This window comes from Bidens hawaiensis, unplaced genomic scaffold (genome assembly GCF_021521415.1).
Source record: "Bidens hawaiensis isolate Kalapana, Puna unplaced genomic scaffold, B.hawaiensis_p1.1 tig00008563_1, whole genome shotgun sequence".
Lineage (NCBI taxonomy): Eukaryota > Viridiplantae > Streptophyta > Magnoliopsida > Asterales > Asteraceae > Bidens > Bidens hawaiensis.
In genome coordinates, this window is record NW_027491616.1 from 332,332 (window position 1) to 351,887 (window position 19,556).

A 19,556-nucleotide genomic window follows, 5' to 3' on the forward strand; every position below is an offset into this window, starting at 1 on the left:
ACTTCCTGCTCATGTTGCAACCATCATAATCACTGTCTGTGTAGGCAATAAGGTCAAAAGATTGGTTCTTTGGATACCAAATCCCCAAGTATGGTCTTCCCTTCAAATATCTAAATATTCTTTTAACAACATTCATGTGGGAGACTTTTAGACTTGATTGGAATCTTTCACAGACACACACAGCAAACATAATGTTAGGTCTTGTAGCAGTCAGGTACATCAGAGATCCAATTTTGGCTCTGTATTCATGTTCATCCACAGGCTCCCCCTTTTCATCTGCAATCATCTTTTCTTTGGTGTCCATTGGAGTTGAAGCAGTTTTGTATTCATGACAGTTGAACTTGTTCAAGATGTCCTGCAGTTATTTAGTTTGTTGAATGAAGATCCCCTCATCCTTTAGCTGAACTTGCAGTCCCAGAAAGAAGTTCATTTCTCCCACAGATCTCATGCAATATTTGGATTTCATCACCTCTTCAAACTCCAAACACATTTGTTCATTTGTTGAACCAAAGATGATATCATCAACATATACTTGTAACAACTGTAAGTCTGATCCCTTTCTATTGTAGAAGAGTGTCTTGTCAATGGCTCCCCTTAGAAAATCATTTTCAATAAGATGATTTGACAGCTCATCATACCATGCTCTAGGAGCCTGATGCAATCCATAAAGGGCTTTGTTTAGCTTATACACCCTGTTTGGATACATTGGATCCTCAAAACCTGCGGGTTGAGCAACATACACCTCTTCATCAATCTTTCCATTTAGAAATGCAGACTTTACATCAAGCTGGAATACTCTAATGTTCTTTGAGGCAGCATATGCAAGAAAAATCCTGATAGCTTGAAGTCTTGCCACAGGAGCAAAAACTTCCTCAAAGTCTATTCCTTTCTCTTGAAGGCATCCCAGTGCCACAAGCCTAGCTTTATTCTTAATCACCAAACCCCTCTCATCCCTTTTGTTTCTGAAAACCCATTTGGTTCCTATTGCATATCTGTCAATTGGTCTATCAACAAGATCCCAAACATGTAGATCTCTGAATTATGCCAGTTCTTCCTGCATTACTTCTATCCAACTATTGTCTTTTAGTGCTTGAGCAATGTTCTTAGGCTCTATTTAGGATAGAAAGCAAGAGTAAAGACAGATGTTAGCAATTTCTGAATGACTTCTTGTGACTCTTTCATGTAAATCTCCAATGATGTTTTCAGAAGGATGATTCTTTTCCACATAAGGAGTTTGAACAATCATATCTACAGACATATTTGTGTCAAGATTTGACTCATTGAATTCTGGTTATTCGATGATCAAATCAGTCTCTGTATCATGAAATTCTGGTGCTTCATCATTATGTTGTCCTGAAGTAGATGCACCATTGTTTCCAATATTCAAGCTTTCAAAGAAATGCTGAAATCTTGCAGTAGTTACATCTTCTTCAGTTGTTTGCTTGCTTGGATTCTCTTCAGTCTGAACCTGATCATTCTCTATTTCTTGATTGTTTTGACTAACCTCTGCATGATCATTTTCAGACCTGTGATTGTTTTCTTGATCATTTTCTTGATCTTGATCAATAATATCACTTGAGGAGTTCTTCACAAAAGTATATTCCATTTCTTTTCTAGCAACCTTTTTCCACAATTCTTCTAAGTCCAGTGGTTCCTTCTTTTTCTCTTCAATTACACTGGTCTTGTAGAATGAGTCATCAAAGTCTTCAGGATAAATCTTGAAAGACCTTATCAACTTTTCATGATCAAACAGCCATGCTACACCATCAACTGTGTTGAATTGATTCTCATTAAAGATGATGTCAGATGATTCTATGACACTCAAATAGTCTTTCACATATACTCTGTATGCCTTTGAGTGTGTAGAATATCCAATAAAGAAACAATCTAGAGATTTTGTTTGAAACTTGTTCAAATAATCCCTTGTGTTCAGAAGAAAGCATTTGCATCCAAAGGGCTTGAAAAACTTGACATAAGGCTTTCTGTTGTGGAATATTTCATATGGAGTTTTGTTATGCCTTTTGTTGACAAGCACCCTGTTCTGAACATAGCAGGCTGTATTTATGGCTTCAGCCCAAAAAGTAACAGGCAAGTTAGCATCTGCTAACATGGTTCTTGCAGCTTCAATTAAAGGTCTATTTCTTCTTTCTGCAACACCATTTTGTTCAGGAGTTCTAGGAGCTGAGAATTGTTGAAGTATTCCCTTTTCTACATAAAATTCTTGCATAACTCCATTCTTGAACTCGGTACCATTGTCACTTCTCATCATTTTAACCTTCTTATTTAATTTGTTCTCAATCATTGTTACACATACCTTAATCAACTCTGCAGTCTCATCTTTGGTACTTAGAAAATAAACCCAAGTATATCTTGAATAGTCATCAATGATCACAAGACAGTATCTTTTCTTTCCTATACTTGGCACACTCACAGGACCAAAAAGATCCATGTGAAGTAATTCAAGTATTTGATCAATTGAATTGGTGAGCTTTGACTTATGAGAAGATTTGTGTTGTTTTCCTTTCTGACATGAATTACAATGATCTTCCAATTTGAATTCTCTTGTAGGTAGTCCAATCACATGATCACCTTTCACAAGTCTGTTCATGTTCTTCAAGTTCACATGACACAGTTTCCTATGCCACAATTTTGACTCATTTTCAGTGGCTTTGGAAACAAAACAAGTACCTCCCCTTGAAACAGCTTCTTTCATATTCAGTTCATACAAACTACCATTTCTTGGTGCCATCATCATAATCATTTCAGGTGGAATCACAAACTCAGGTTTTAAGATGAAATAGTGAGAATCATCAAAACTGACTTTGTAACCCTTATCACACATTTGTGATATACTTAGTAGATTATACTGAAGACCTTCAACATGAAACACATTGTCAAATGAAACCTTTCTATTTGTCAAGATTCCTTTCCCCACAATATTTCCACCATTTTCATCACTCCTAAATGCTACAGGACCTTCATATTTTTCTTCATAATTGACAAGTGATCTTTTGTCACAAGTCATGTGCCTAGAACAACAACTATCCATGTACCATATGTCATTCAGAGGAGTAGGCTGTTCCTGCACAAAAGAAAATTGGTTAGTTTAGTGATGATGTGCAAGCTGTATCAACTTGCAACTCATCAGATTCAGTTTCAGAGGCAGCTTGGGAAGTGAGTGTTATTGGTTCAGGATCTTCATGTGTGACTTCTATATTGTCTGAATTGTCTGTTTCATACCCACATTCTCTTGGAGATTTAACGAATGAGGTATAACCTAGACAATCTTCTAATGCTATGTCAACTCCTTTACTACATAGTCTTTCTTTTCAGAGTAATCTCTCACATCAAGGACTGTCTCAACCTTGGTTTCAACCTTAGGTTTCCAAAGGAATCCTTCAGGTTCAAATCCATGTTTCATCAGAAACTTTTCATCACCAGTGAGTTTTGTTGGTTTCTTTCTAGGAAATTCTCCTCTTTTTCTTGCCTTCTCACTGCTTGATGATCCCTGAGAACTATCAGATTTAACATATTGAGTATCTTTATCAGGAATGATTCTTATGGATTGAGATTTCTATTTAACCTTCCTTTCACACTTCACAATAGATTTACTCCTTTGAGCATGCTTATCCACAAGTTTCTTTGATTTCATTTGATCCTTTTGGGTTTCTTTCTTCAGAACTTCCTTTTCACAAACTTTTCCCTTTCCCAGGTATTCATCATACTTTGGTTTGTACAAAACAAAGTCTTATCCATACTTTGTTTCATTAGGGACATGAAAAGGCTTGAATTTGAGTCTTTCATTACAGGAGTCTGTGTGATGACCATACTTATCACACATTTTGCACCAAACCCTTCCTTTGAAAATTTCATGTTCTTTTGGTTTCTTGAACCTTTCACTTGGTTTAGGTGTCTTGACTCCAAGAGTCTTCTGAGTCTTCAGACTATCAAAATCAATAGAGAAAGGCACAAATTCTTCAATTTTGATGTTTTGTCTTTCAACTTTGCTTTTAACAAAGACAACTTTCTCCATTTTCATAGGTTCCTCATCACTGCTTTCTCTGTGTCTTGACTGTCTTTTCTCATATTCTTCCATGGTTTCCACTTCTCCAACATCAAGTACTTCATGACTGGAAAAGATTGGATAAACAGGGACAAAATTTTCTATATCAACTTCTTCAGTTACTCTATTCTTTTTATTTTGTTTTATCCTTTTCAACACAGCCTTGCTTGGTGGCTTGACTGCATTGTAGCTTACCTTTCTCTTTTTATAACTGTCATAAGATACATGCTCTCTTCTCATTTTCACATTCTGCTTCTTCATTATAGGTGTTACAGGTGGATACTTAGGAAGTTTGCAATGGATTCTGGTTTCTTGTATCTTCTTCCTCTTTCAGCTTCTTTGATCTGTTCATCTGTGATCTCATCACTCAAATCACTCAAATCATCTTGATTGAGATCATTAGAATCAAATTCATCCTCAGAGACTTGAACTCCAATTGACTTATCTTCTTTTATTTCTTCTTTCACAACAAATTCACCTTCTTCATTTACTTCAACATTTTGTATAGATCAACAAGATCTTCTTTATCTTGAAAGACATCTCTGAACTGTTGCAGGTATGCATATCTTTTCTCTTTGTCAACTTTGGGCATAAAATTGTTGTTGAATTGAGGTGGAACAGCTTTGTATTTGTCTTGGTCCTTTACTTGATTTAGTATACCACATATGTTTCCTGTAGAGATCAAGTTCTTCAGGAATTCAACTTCAACTTGCAGTTTTGTGTTTTTCACTTTTTCTTCAACTAACATCTTCTTTAGTCCATCTATCTCAGTGATATATCTGGTTTGGGTTCTGTAACTGATCATGCAGTCGTCTTCCAGGCTTTTAATCTTTTCTTCACTGATCATCTCACTAGCTTCATACCCATTGATGATACTCTGTTTCCTAAAACTCTCACTTTCCAGCTTGCCTACATTTGTTTTCAATTCATTGATAATTTCATTTAAATTAACAGTAGGAGCAGAGTGTACCTGAGATGATGAACCACCTTCTTTTTCAATTAAGGCCATGAAAGCCACATTTGCCCTCTTGATGTCATCTGCAATGTCTTCTTCATGATTACTCCAATCAAAGTTACCCTCATGCTGTGATGTTACAGCCACATTCCATTGATTTCTTGGTTGACTTTGGTTGGATGGAACTGAATTGTTTGGAACAGTTTGATTATTCTGATAGTTGTTCCTTTGAAATCCTTGATTCTGTGGCACAACTTATTGATTATTGTTCATTGGAGGCTGTTGGAAGTTGTTGAAGTTGGGGTTATAGTTGTTGGAGTTGTTGTTACTGAAGTTGTTCCTTGGCTGAGTATGTTGTTGAAACTGATGTTGCTGGTTTCTTGGTTGGTTTTGAAATCAGTTCATTTGATACTTCCTTGGCATGTTGCATTCTCTAGAAAAATGACCTGGCTGTGGGCAGTTGTAACAGATGGCCCTTGACTTGTCAAACCCAATCCTTTCATTTGGCCCTGATAGAAGTGATCTACCAGTTCTGTTATACAGCCTCTTGCTTCTGAGTGCCAACATGGCAGCTTGCCATTTCAAATCCATGTCCTCCAAATCCTCTGCATCAATTTGCTCCAAATCATCTTGAACAATGCTTGTATGAACCATGTTCTTTGCAACAAAAGCATTATAAGATTCAGTGAACATTGAGAACAAACCATGATAGTATGATCCATGATTTCCATTGCCACCAACAAAAGGTGTATGTCCACTAGCCATTGAGGCTGAATCATGTTCTTCCAAGAGTTGGACATTAAATCTCTGCTGATTTTGTGAGTTGCTTGAACTACTGCCAACAAAAGCCTTAGGTGTATCAACACCATGCTCATTTGGTTCTTCAATGATGGGAATCTGTTGTTGGTTTTTGGTTGACAAGTTCCCCATAGGTGCAATGAGAGCATTGGTTACTTGAAAACATGGCTTCTCTTCTTTGATCATTTCATTCTCAATCATTTCTATTTCTGCAGCTTGAAGGAAACATACTACATCATCCACCTTCAACTCATTGAAATTGGGCTTTTGAAGGATGAATTTGTAGGCAGTGTACCATTCTTTGGGCATTGAAGTGAGCAACTTGGTATTTAGGTCAAATTCAGTCATAACATAATCAGTTGTCCTCAACTCATTCACAATAGCTAGAAAACGTTCTAGTATTGATTTCAATATTTCTCCCTCCTTATACTTGAACCTTTCCAACTGTTGCTTCAATCTTTGTTTCTTTATGTTCTTCAGCTCAGTATTCTCCTCATACATCTCAAGTATGGCATCATACATTTGTTTGGCAGTTTTATGACCCTTGGTTAAAATCTCCCAAGACAGTCCTAGCTTAATCATAGCTAAGGCCTTGTCATCCACCTTTCTCATTCTTTCTCTTACAGCAGCAGTTCCAGCTGTATTTGCACCTTCCTCAACTGCAGCTTGTAGACCATTCTTGATGGAGTTCCACATATCAACATCATTATAGCATACAACTGCTTCAAAAAGCACTTTCCACTTGGTAAAGTTTTCCTGTCCATACAATCTTGGTATCTTGTTAGTAGACACCTCTTGTTCCTCATATCCAGACATTTTCAAAGACTTAAAATCAATTTCTTTGTAGAAAGCAAAGTTTTAAAATAATCAGATATGAAAACAGGTTGTCCAGATCTGATGTGTCTGATACGATTAGAGCAATATTTATATATAAAGATTAAAGCTTTGATTGAAATAAGGAAGAGAAAACACCGGTAGATTGTTGATCTGGAAGAAAAATGAAGAACAGAGCTACTGACGTCACGAATCAATGGAACAGTGGTCTGCTTACGTCATCTTTCTTTAAATCTTCAATCAGCAACAAGAATCTTTTCAAAATAGCAGTAACAAGCTATGATACCACTTGTCAGGTCCCCGATTTCAGCTGGATCTTACTCAAATCATGCCATAACTCACACAAATAGATGTGTCGATAAGGGAGTTAATGATGGGTTGCTATATTTAGAAAGATTACTGTTTAGTAAAGGCGGAATCAATAATAAACAGGGTAGTTGCAATCAATAATCAAAGGTAACTAACACAGACAAGATTCACTCAAAAGATTTCCATTTATATAATGTTCATCATACAAAAGGTAATCGATTTAGGGTTTTCTTGTAGGAAAACGGCAGCGACTCAATAAATATTCTCACTTAGTATCGTATTCAGCCGCCTATTTTTCCGTGTTGTCTGCTGTCCTCTGGTGTGCCCTAATTATTTCTGTTGGGTCAAGAATTTGACCCAAATGAGGAGATTTGACCGAAAACGAAGAAGATGGAAGATTGGAATCTTCTCAACCTCCTCAGAAACTGCTAAGTATTGAATCCGAGAACACCTTGGACCTTCGAGTAAGCTTTTACTTAGCCGAGTACGAGATTTTGCCTTCCGGGCAAGGTTTACTTCAAATAGTCTTCTTAAGTGGATGTCCGAGCAAGGTATGCTTTTTAGTGATTTCCGAGTAAGGATCATTGATTTGGCATATCCGAGCAAGGTTCACTTTGTCAAGCAGGGTTGTTCTTCAAGATCAAGTATTTTACTCTTCCGAGTAAGATTTGGTCAACCAAGTCCATGAAGCCAAGTAATTGGAAGACCGGGCAAGGTATTCATTAATAATTATGGTCCGAGTATACTTGATGAGTTAATAGAATATCTCTAAGTTATTTCGAGTAAGGTTCTGCTCAAGTAAGGTATGTACTCCCGAGTACGCCTTATCAATAAGTTGTTCAACTGACAATGAGCCGAACAGGACCATAGAAGAACAAGGTTGCTCGTAAGGATTTGTCAGGCAAAGTTTGATAAGTCCAAGAAGATTGAAGTCTACTCGGTGAATAAGTAAAATATTCTTTAAGTAAAGTCTACCTGGAAACTGATTCCGAGTACACTTCTATTTTTACCAAGTCTGAAGGAAGGCCGAGTACACTGCATACTCGAAGACTGAAGATTAATGAAAAGCCTACCCGGAAGACTTGTTTTACACATAGTTTTATTTTTGAATATGTAATTTGAATATGCATTATCGGATAGGGTTTCTAGAAGGAATGACAGCTGTCTTAGGTTGGCAGGCCTATAAATAGAATATTTAGGGCACGCCGCCAAAGACACAGACAGAGAGACAGAATACACACGACACATTAATTGAGAATATTTTTTTGTGTGTGACGGCTGTCCGAGGATTCCATATAAACCCTAAATCGATTACTCCTTTTGTATGACTAACATTATATAAATGGAAATCTTTTGAGTGAATCCTGTGTGTGTCTTCTATCTTTGAATATTCATTGCAACCGTATGTTTGTTATTGATTCCGCCTTTAACAAACGGTCATCTTTCTAAATATAGTAACCCGTCATTAACTCTCTTGTCAACACGATTAATTTTGTGTGAGTTATGACATGATTGATTAAGATCTAAAGCGAATCGACCATCATAAAAGAGGGACTAGACAAGTGGTATTAGAGCTTGATTACTGCTATTTTTAGAAAGATTGTTGCTGATTAAGATTTGAAGAAGAATGACGTAAGCAGGCACTGTTCGATTGATTTGTGACGTCAGCAGCCCTGTTTTTCATTTTCCTTCCAGATCTACAATCTACCGGTGTTTCTCATCCTTATTTCAATTAAAGTTTAAATCTTTATATCTAAATCTTGTTCTAATCACATCAGACACCTCAGATCTGAGCATTCTGTTTTCAGATCTGATTATTTTGAAACTTTTTTTTAAAGAAACTGATTTTTGATTTCTCAAAATGTATGGATATGAAGAACAAGAGGTGTCTACTAACAAGATACCTAGGTTGTATGGACAGGAAAACTTTATCAAATGGAAGGTACTCTTTAAAGCAGCTGTATGCTACAATGACATTGACATGTGGAACTCCATCAAGAATGGTCCACAAACTACTGTTGAAGAGGGTGCAAATGCTACTGCAACTGCTGCTATAAGAGAAAAGATGAGAAAGGTGGATGACAAAGCCTTGGCTATGATTAAGCTAGGTTTGTCTTGGGAAATTCTGACCAAGGTGGCTCATCACACAACTGCTAAACAAATGTATGATGCCATCCTTGAGATGTATGAAGGGAACACTGAATTGAAGAACATTAAGAAGCAAAGACTGAAGCAACAGTTGGAAAGGTTCAAGTATAGAGATGGAGAAAGGTTGAAGTCAATACTAGAACATTTTCTGAGTATTGTAAATGAATTGAGAACAACTGATTATGTAATGACTGACTTTGATTTGAATACAAAGTTGCTCAACTCAATGCCAAAAGAATGGTATACTGCCTGCAAATTCATCCTTCAAAAGCAAAATTTCAATGAATTGAAATTGGATGATGTGGTATGTTTTCTTCAAGCTGCTGAACTTGAAATGATTGAGAATGAGATGATCAAGGAAGATAGACCAAGTTTCCATGTTTCAAATGCTTTGATTGCACCAATGGGAAATCTGTCCATCAAGAACCAACAACAAATTTTCATCATAGAAGAACCAGCTAAACATAATGTTGTGACTCCAAAATCTTTCATTGGTGGTAGCACAAGCACTCAAGGAAATCAGCAAAGATTCAATGTGCAACTGATTGATGATTCTGACTCTGTCTCCGTGTCTAGTGGAAATGTTTCTAATCCTAGAACAGGACATGTTCAAAGCAATGGGACACAAGCTTTGTTATCTATGTTCACTGAGTCATATAATGCATTTGTTTCAAAGAACATGATTCACACAAGTGTGGTTCAAGATGATTTAGAACAGATTGATGCAGATGACTTAGAAGATATGGATTTGAAATGGCAAGCTGCCATGTTGGGATTGAGAAGTAGAAGGCTTTACAACAGAACTGGTAGATCTCTGGTTTCTGGTCCAAATGACAGGATTGGGTTTGACAAGTCAAAAGCAATATGCTACAATTGTCAGCAACCTGGTCATTTTGCAAGAGAATGCAATTAACCAAGAAATTTTCAAATGAATCAATTCCAGAACCAACAACCAGGAGGTCAGCATCAATATCAACAGAATCAGTCAAGAAGTCAGCAGCATTTCCAGCAAAATCAGCCAAGATTCAACCACAACAGCACTCAAATGAACAACTATAATAATAACAACAGTTACAATCCCAACTTCAACAACTTTCAGCCTCAGATGAACAATCAACAACAGGGTATGCAACAGAGTCAAGGATTTCAACCTCAAATGAATCACAATCAAAACCTTCAAGTAACTCAAAGTAGTCAAAACAACACTGTTCCAGCAAATCAAAATCAGATCAGAAATCAAGAAAATGTGGCAGTGACTACACAACATAAAGGAAGCTTTGATTGGAGCAGTCATGAGGAGGATATTGCTGATGACATCAAAAAGGAAAATGTGGCATTCATGGCCATAATTGAGAAAGAAAAGGGAACCTCCTCTCAGGTACACTCTGCTCCTACAGTTGATTTAAATGAACTTATTAGTGAACTAAAAACAAAGGTAGGTAAGCTGAAAGGTGAGTGTTTCATAAAACAAAGTATCATAAATGAGTATGAGGCAAGTGAGATGATAAGTGATGAAAATATTAAGAGCCTTGAAGATGATTGTATGGTCATTTATAGATCTCAAACAAGATACATCACTGAGATTGATGGTTTAAAAAAATTGTTGATTGAAGAAAAGGTGCAAAACACAAGACTAAAGGTTGAAACTGAATTTCTTAAGAATTTGGTCTCAACTGGCAACATTTGTGGAATTCTAAATCAAGTAAAAGACCAAGACAAATATAAAACAGTTCCACCTCCATTCAACAACAACTTTATGCCAAAAGTTGACAAAAAGAAAAGAGATGCATACTTACAACAATTCAAAGATGTCTTTCAAGACAGGGAAGAATTTGTTGATTTATACAAAAAGGTAGAAGTGAATGAAGATGGAGAGTTTGTGATTAAGAAAGAAGTGAAAATGGAAAAGTCAATTGGAGTTCAAGTCTCTGAGGCTGACTTTGATTCAGATGAGTTGGATCAAGATGATCTTAGTGATTTAAGTGATCAAATTACAGAAAAGGAAATTCAAGCTGCTGAAAGAGGGAGAAAGTATAAAAAACCTGAATCTGTTGACGAGCTTCCAAAGTATCCACCAGTCCCATCAAAATCAAATAAGCAAAAGGACAACATTAAAAGGGAACATGTCTCTTTTGACATATGTGAAAAAAGGAAGATAAACTACAATGCAGTTAGACCTCCAAGCAAGACTGTATTGAATAGGATAAAGCAGAACAACAAGAAGAAGAAGGAGAATGAAAAGATTGATACAGAAAACTTTATCCCAGTTTATCCAATCTTTTCTAGTCATGAAGTGTTGGATGTTGGAGAAGTGGAGACAATGGAAGAATATGAGAAAAGACAGTCAAGGGTTAGAGAAAGCAGTGATGAAGAACCTATGATTATGAAGAAGATTGTCTTTGTCAAAGGCAATGTTGAAAGACAAGACATCAAGATTGAGGAATTTGTTCCTTTTTCAATTGACTTTGATAGTTTGAAAAATCAGAAGACTTTAGGAGTCAATACACCTAAGCCAAGTGAAAGATTCAAGAAACCAAAAGAACATGAAGTCTTCAAAGGAAAGGTTTGGTGCAAAAGGTGTGATGAATATGGTCACCACACTGATTCATGCCATGAGAGATTCAAACTCAAACCATTTCATGTACCAGATGGAAAAATGTATGGTCAAGACTTTGTTCTGTACAAAGAGAAGTATGAAATGTATTTGGGAAAAGGAAATATGTGTGGAAAGAAGACAAGTAATGAAGAGAATGCTAAAATCAAAGGAAAGAAACAAGTGACTGAGTATGTAGGAAGAAGTAAGTCACCACAGAAGCACAAGAAGATGACAAAGAAGAAAAATCAGTCATTGAAGATTAATCAAGACATTCAATCAGTTAAGTCTGATGACTCTCAAGGATCATCAAACAGTGAAAAGACAAGAAGAAAAGATACTTATCAGAGAATGAAATCGACTGAACTTATTGGTGATGAGAAGTTCTTGATGAAACATGGATATGAACCACAAGGTTTCACTTGGAAACCTAAAGCAGAAACTAAAATTGAAGCTGTGGCTGATGTAAGAGACTACTCAGAAACAAAGGACTATGTCTTGAAAGAGAATGTCACTAACTCAGTTGAGCCTCAATGTTCAGTTTCACTTTTCAAAACACCAAGAGAATGTGGCAATGAAACTGATCATTCTGATAATCTAGAAATCACTCATGCAGATTTTGAACCTACAACACTCACTTCCCAGGCTGCCACTGAAATTGACACTGATAAGTTGCAAGTTGATGAAACTTGCACCTCATCACTTAACTAATTAAATTTCTCTTTGTGCAGGAACAGGCCACTCCATTGAATGATATATGGTATATGGATAGTGGTTGTTCTAGGCACATGACTTGTGACAAGAGGTCACTTGTGAACTATGAAGAGAAATATGAAGGTCCTGTTGCCTTTGGGAGTGATGAAAATGGTGGAAAGATTGTGGGAAAAGGAATCTTGACAAATGGAAAGGTGTCATTTGACAATGTGTTTCATGTTGAGGGACTTCAATACAATCTTCTGAGCATAGCACAGATGTGTGATAAAGGTTACAAAGTTAGTTTTGATGATTCTCATTGCTTCATCTTAAAACCTGAATTTGTGATTCCACCTGAGATGATTATGATGATGGCACCCAGAAATGACAACTTATATGAGTTAAATATGAAAGAAGCCATTTCAAGAGGTGGGGCATGTTTTTTTTCCAAAGCCACTGAAAATGAATCAAAATTGTGGCATAGGAAATTGTGTCATGTAAACTTAAAGAACATGAATAGACTGGTCAAGGGTGAACATGTGATTGGTTTACCTACAAGAGAATTTAAGTTTGATGATCACTGTGATTCATGTCAAAAGGGAAAGCAACACAAGTCTACTCATAAGACAAAGCTCATCAACTCAATTGATCAACCACTTGAGTTACTTCACATGGATCTTTTTGGTCCTGTGAGTGTGCCAAGTATTGGAAAGAAAAGATACTGTTTGGTGATCATTGATGACTATTCTAGATATACTTGGGTCTATTTCCTAAGTACCAAGGATGAGTCTGCTGAGTTGATTATGGGTTGTGTTACAATGATTGAGAACAAGCTGAATAAGAAAATCAAAATGATGAGAAGTGACAATGGTACAGAGTTCAAAAATGGAGTTATGGAAGAATTCTGCACAAAGAAAGGAATATTTCAACAATTCTCAGCTCCTAGAACTCCTGAACAAAATGGTGTGGCAGAAAGAAGAAACAGAACTTTGATAGAAGCTGCCAGAACCATGTTGACTGATGCAAATCTGCCTGTCACTTTTTGGGCTGAAGCAATCAATACAGCATGTTATGTTCAGAACAGGGTACTTGTAAACAAAAGGCATAACAAGACTCCATATGAAATTTTCAATAACAGAAAGCCTTACATCAAGTTTTTCAAGCCCTTTGGTTGCAAATGTTTTCTATTGAACAATAGAGATTATTTGAACAAGTTTCAAACTAAGTCACTAGATTGTTTCATTGTTGGATATTCTACCCACTCAAAGGCATACAGAGTTTATGTGAAAGATCACATGAGTGTGACAGAGTCATCTGACATCATTTTTAATGAAAATCAATTCAATACAGTCAGTGGTGCAACATGGCTGTTTGATCATGAAAAGTTAATAAAGTCATTCAAGATTTATTCTAAAGACTTTGATGATTCATTCTACAAGACCAGTACACATGTTGAAGAGACTAAGAAGAAAGAACTGGACTTGGAAGAATTGTGGGAAAAGGTTGCAAGAAAAGAAAAGGAATATACTTTTATGAAAAGCTCCTCAAGCAATGCCGTTGAACAAGATGAGGAAGTAAACAATCAGGACATTTCAAATGTACAAAATGATCATGTTCAGAATGGGAATGACACATGCAACCAATCAAATGAAGATGAAAATGCTTCCACAGCAAGATTTCAAGACTTGTTTCAAAGCTTGAATCTGGGAAACAATGGTGCATCTACTTCAGAACAAACCAATGATGAAGCACCAGAATTTCATGATGCAGAAGCTGATTTGATCATTGAAGAACCTGAATTTAATGAATCAAATCTTGACACAAATTTGTCTACAAATATGATAATACTGTTGGAATTTCGTATGCCCGAGACACGTATTTAGATTAATGTGGCTAACTGTGCTTGATCCAAGTCGGGTCATACCCAATAACGAGCTAGATAGACATCGGATTGTATTTGTTTAAGATATGATCTTTAAACAAATACCGAACACAAAGTTTAGGAAATCGGTTTTTCTGAAAAATTGCACTTGAAAGATTAAAATAAATAATTTGGATTATTTATTTATTTATTTAATTATTTAATTGGTTAAATAATTAAGAAAAGATTATAAAATAGTTTTATAATAGTGTAGGCTAGTTTTATATATATGTGATATATATAAATGAATGAATAAAAAAAAAAAAAAAAAAGGAAGGGATGGGTGGCCGGTTTGGGTGGGACCCACCACCACCCCAACAAGCCAATGTGATCAAGATCTCTTGGTTATTTTTTTGGTTAAAAACCCCACTAGCCTACACATGCAAGGGATCACTTTTTCTTTAAAATTTAAAAAGTGCAAAAACCTCCTACTCTCCCTCTCCTTTTCTTCTCGGCCGAAACAAGCAAGGGAGGAGGGCTTGGGTGCTCGGTTTTCTAGTGTTCTTGTCCTAACACTCATCCGTGTTGCTCGTGGGTATCACCTCTTGAGGCATCCTACTCTTGGAGGCTAGTCCATCTTCCTCTTCATATCATCCTACTCTTTTGAGGTAAAAGAGTTATTGTTATTATTAATTTTGTAAGCCTTTAGTTCTTGTAGATTGATCCTATTTCGGGTTTTAGCCTTGTTACATATTGGTATGTTTCATAAAATTAACAATAGGTTGTTGATATTATCATGCTTCCGTTGCTAGATTAGTAAAAATGTTTCAACTAATAATCTAAAATAGATGCTAAAACCCTACAATTGGCATCAAGAGCCGGTTACAAGGACATAGGTTTACTTTTAGTTTTTCCCCTTTGGTTTTATAAAATTAACATGCATGAGATTTTATAAAACCCAAGATCTTAACATATGGATGTTAAAGTTCAAAAAAAAAAATCTTTTTTTTTTGGCCAAATGGGCCGAAACCCATTTGGGCCGTGAGGTTAAAATGGGCCGAAGCCCTTTGGGCCGGCGTTTTTTTTTAATAGGGCCGAAGCCCAATAACTTTTGTTGGGCCGAAGCCCAATAACAACCGTGAGGGGTTTTTTTTTTGTCTTTAAATATATATTTGGATATGTATTTATTTGTAAGTTAGTCCCTAAACCGAGCCTAGACCGATGTGGATGTTGTGATTGTGTGTTGTGATTTATCTATATTATTACTCATTTGGAATGTAATAGTAATTATGGCTTGTATTTATTTTTTACAAATGGTTGTAATAGTAAATAGGTTGTTTGTAATTTTCTTTATTTTAGACCAAATGTATTAGGATATATTTGTTGTAAATTGAAGAATTACAAGATTTTGGTGGATTGGGCCTATTGGGCTTATTTGGGTTAATTGGGCCTCACAAGCCGATTTGGGATTCAAAGCCCATTAAAGCCCAAATTTACCTTTTAGGCCCAAGGAAGCTTATGGAAGTCCAAGGCCCACTAAGAAGCCCAAGTTGAAATCACAACAAATTAAAGAGGAGACACTTGTAGCATTGGATGCAAGATCAAGTGGGAGCATATCACTCATCCTTGTGTCATGTTATGTCCCTTAGGATAAGACTAGGACACACACTTGTTTCGGCCAACAAGTGTGGTCCGCTTAGAGGCTCGTGTTTATGGTTGACCTTATGGTGTTTGTATGCTTGTTTGATTGTGTTTGAATGGTAGATATAGGATATCAATCCGTCACATAGATCTTATAAAACAAACATATAAAATGGGTTCTAATAATTATTGGTAATTGACGTGACACGTAGTATTTATAAAATAATTAAATAGCCGTCTCACGCCTATAATAAAAATGGTTTTATTATAATTAGAACCGGTGAAAATCGTTTTCATTTAACCATGTTACTAAATGCATGTTAGAACATGGTAAATAAGTTTCCTAAATCTAGAATATTGGAAAACTTAAAATCCCTTTTTCTTAATTACCAAGGAAACAAGTCTAAACACCATCCTTTTGTATAACACTTAACGTATTAGGGAACTTTAAATGGGATAAAGGTCACCTAACCATTTCAAGCAAACTAATATACTTAGGGTAATATTAACATATTTGTGGGATAAAGGTCACCTAACCACTTGTATGTTAATCTTACATGTTTATGCAAGTAGGACGACTTGAATTGGAAACCATGTGATAAAGGTCACCTAAGCATGGGATCCAATGGTGTTGATGGGATAAACATGCCAACACGAAATAAGGATTTCGAATGGTCCCATACCTCTAGAAGTTGCAAAGGGTTGCAATTGTCAAGGTTGACTACCTTGTTAAATCAAATGACGGGATAAAGGTCACCTAACCGAAATTTGATTTATCGTTGGATTCTAGAATTTAATTATTATTTAAAATATGGTATAAAAGGGTATTAATAATTAAAATTGTTTATAATACTAAAATAGAACTTTGTTAAATTTTGTAGATGGCCGCTAACAATGCAAACACCTCTACCCATAACACCCGTAACCTATCCTTAAGAACCATCCTTGAAAAGGATCGTCTAAACCATAATAACTTTATGGATTGGTATCGCAACTTGAGAATAGTTCTCAAGCAAGAAGAGATATCATATGTCTTAGACGATCCCATTCCCGACGAGCCTAACGTGGAAGATGAGGAGGCTTATAACGATTGGGTCACGTACACCAAAGATTCGGTACAAGCCTCTTGCCTCATGTTAGCAACTATGATTCCCGAAATCCAAAAGGATTTCGAGCATCATGGGGCATACGACATGATAACTCAATTGAAGGAAATGTTCCTTCAACAAGCTAGAGCGGAACGTTTCGAAACGGTTCGAGCGTTTCATGCATGTCGTATGGAGGAAACCCAAAGCGTCTCATCTTATGTCCTAAAGATGAAAAGCTACATTGAAAAGCTTAATAGGTTGAATTGTCCCGTGTCTAATGAGTTGGCTACGGATTTGATCCTCAACTCATTAACCAAAAGGTTTGAAACTTTTGTCATGAATTATAACATGAATGGATGGGACAAAAGCATTGGTGAGCTTCACGCAATGCTAAGAACGGCCGAAGCGGGAATGGGTAAAAGGGTTTTACCCGTTCTAACAATCAATGAAGGCAAAAGGGGACATAACTCCAACCCCAAAGCAAGTGTTGCTAAGGGCAAGGGCCACGTCCAAGGAAAGGGAAAGAGGAAAGCCATCACGCCCTACAAACCGAAGGAAAAGAAGCAAAAGGTTGCGACACAAGATCCATGCTTTGAGTGTGGAGAGATAGGTCATTGGAAAAGGAATTGTCCGACCTATCTCAAAGCGTTAAAAGATAAGAGGGATGCGGAGCAAACCTCAGGTATTATCTTTACTATATATGTTGAACTAAATGTTATTTCTTCAAATACATGGGTACTTGATACCGGATGTGGAACTCACATTTGCAATTTGTTGCAGGGGTTCAAAAGAAGTAAGCAACTCAACAAAGGGGACATTAGTCTCTTTATGGGCAATGGAGCAAGAGTTGAAGTCCAAGCTCAAGGAGACTACATGTTAAAGCTTCCAAGTGGTTTGGAAGTAATTTTGAAAAATGTTTTGTATGCTCCTAAGTTAAGGAGAAACATTATTTCCGTGTCCCTTTTAAAACAATGTGGCTTTGATCTTAAGTTTATTGATTATGATATTCATGTTTTGATGAATGGCATATTTTACTTTAAAGCTATACCCATGAATGGTATATATGAAATAGATCAAAGTGGTATGTCACATAGTAGTTCAATGTATAATGTCAACACCAAGAAACTCAAGAAGGACTTGGGTGATTCCTATCTTTGGCATTGTCGCCTTGGACATATAAGCAAGAATCGCATGCAAACTCTTCGCAAGAGTGGTATTCTAGAAACCAATGAGTTTGATTCATTTGATGTATGTGAATCTTGTTTACAAGGCAAAATGACAAAGCAACCCTTTAATAAAACTTTTGAAAGGTCAAAAGAATTATTAGGTATCATACATTCGGATGTATGTGGTCCTTTTAGACCAATGACTAGGAATGGTGAAAGATACTTCATTACCTTTATTGACGATTATAGTCGATATGGTTATGTGTACTTGATGAAACACAAAGATGAAGCTTTTGAAATGTTCAAAGACTTCAAAGCTGAAGTAGAAAGACAACTCAAAACAACAATAAAAGTACTTCGTAGTGATAGAGGAGGAGAATATCTAAGTGGTGTTTTTCAAGATCATCTTAAGAGTTGTGGAATTATTTCACAACTTACTCCACCTGGAACACCACAACATAATGGTGTGTCTGAAAGGAGAAATCGTACCCTATTAGATATGGTTCGATCAATGATGGCTAGAAGCACTTTATCTCTATCATTTTGGGGCTATGCTTTACTTTCCGCTGTTCGCATATTGAATATGGCTCCAACCAAGAAAGTGGAGAAGACACCTTTCGAAATATGGCATGGAAAGGCTCCATCGCTATCATTCTTAAAAGTTTGGGGTTGTGAAACTTATGTAAAGCAATACACCCCAAACAAATTAGAAGTCCGATCCACTAAGTGTATCTTTATAGGTTATCCTAAAGATGATATAGGATATTACTTTTACGACCCTAGTGAGCAAAATGTTATTATTGCTCGAAAGGGTAAGTTCTTGGAAACTAAGTTCCTTAAGGAAGGAACCAATAGTAAAACAGTGAAATTTGATGAGGATCAAGAATCACAAGATGATACACAATTGGTTGATACTAGCACTCAACAAGAGGTTGTTGAAAGTGATCAAGTGGTTGATCAAAACACACAAAACGTTCGCAGATCTGGTAGAGTTAGCAATCCACCCGAAAGATATGGATTTTTTGTAGAAGGTTGCTACGTGGTAGATTCGGATGAACCAACCACATACCGTGATGCAATGTCCAAGAATGATTGTGACAAATGGCTTGAAGCCATGAACGTTGAGATGCAATCCATGTATGACAACCAAGTTTGGGAATTGGTTGAACCACCACTTAACACCAAAACTGTTGGAAGTAAGTGGGTTTTCAAAAGAAAAACTGATATGCATGGAAACTTGGATACTTATAAAGCAAGACTTGTAGCTAAAGGTTTCACTCAAACTCAAGGGGTTGATTATGATGAAACTTTTTCGCCTGTGGCAATGCTAAAGTCTATTAGGATATTATTTGCCATAGCTGCACATTATGATTATGAAATTTGGCAAATGGATGTCAAGACCGCTTT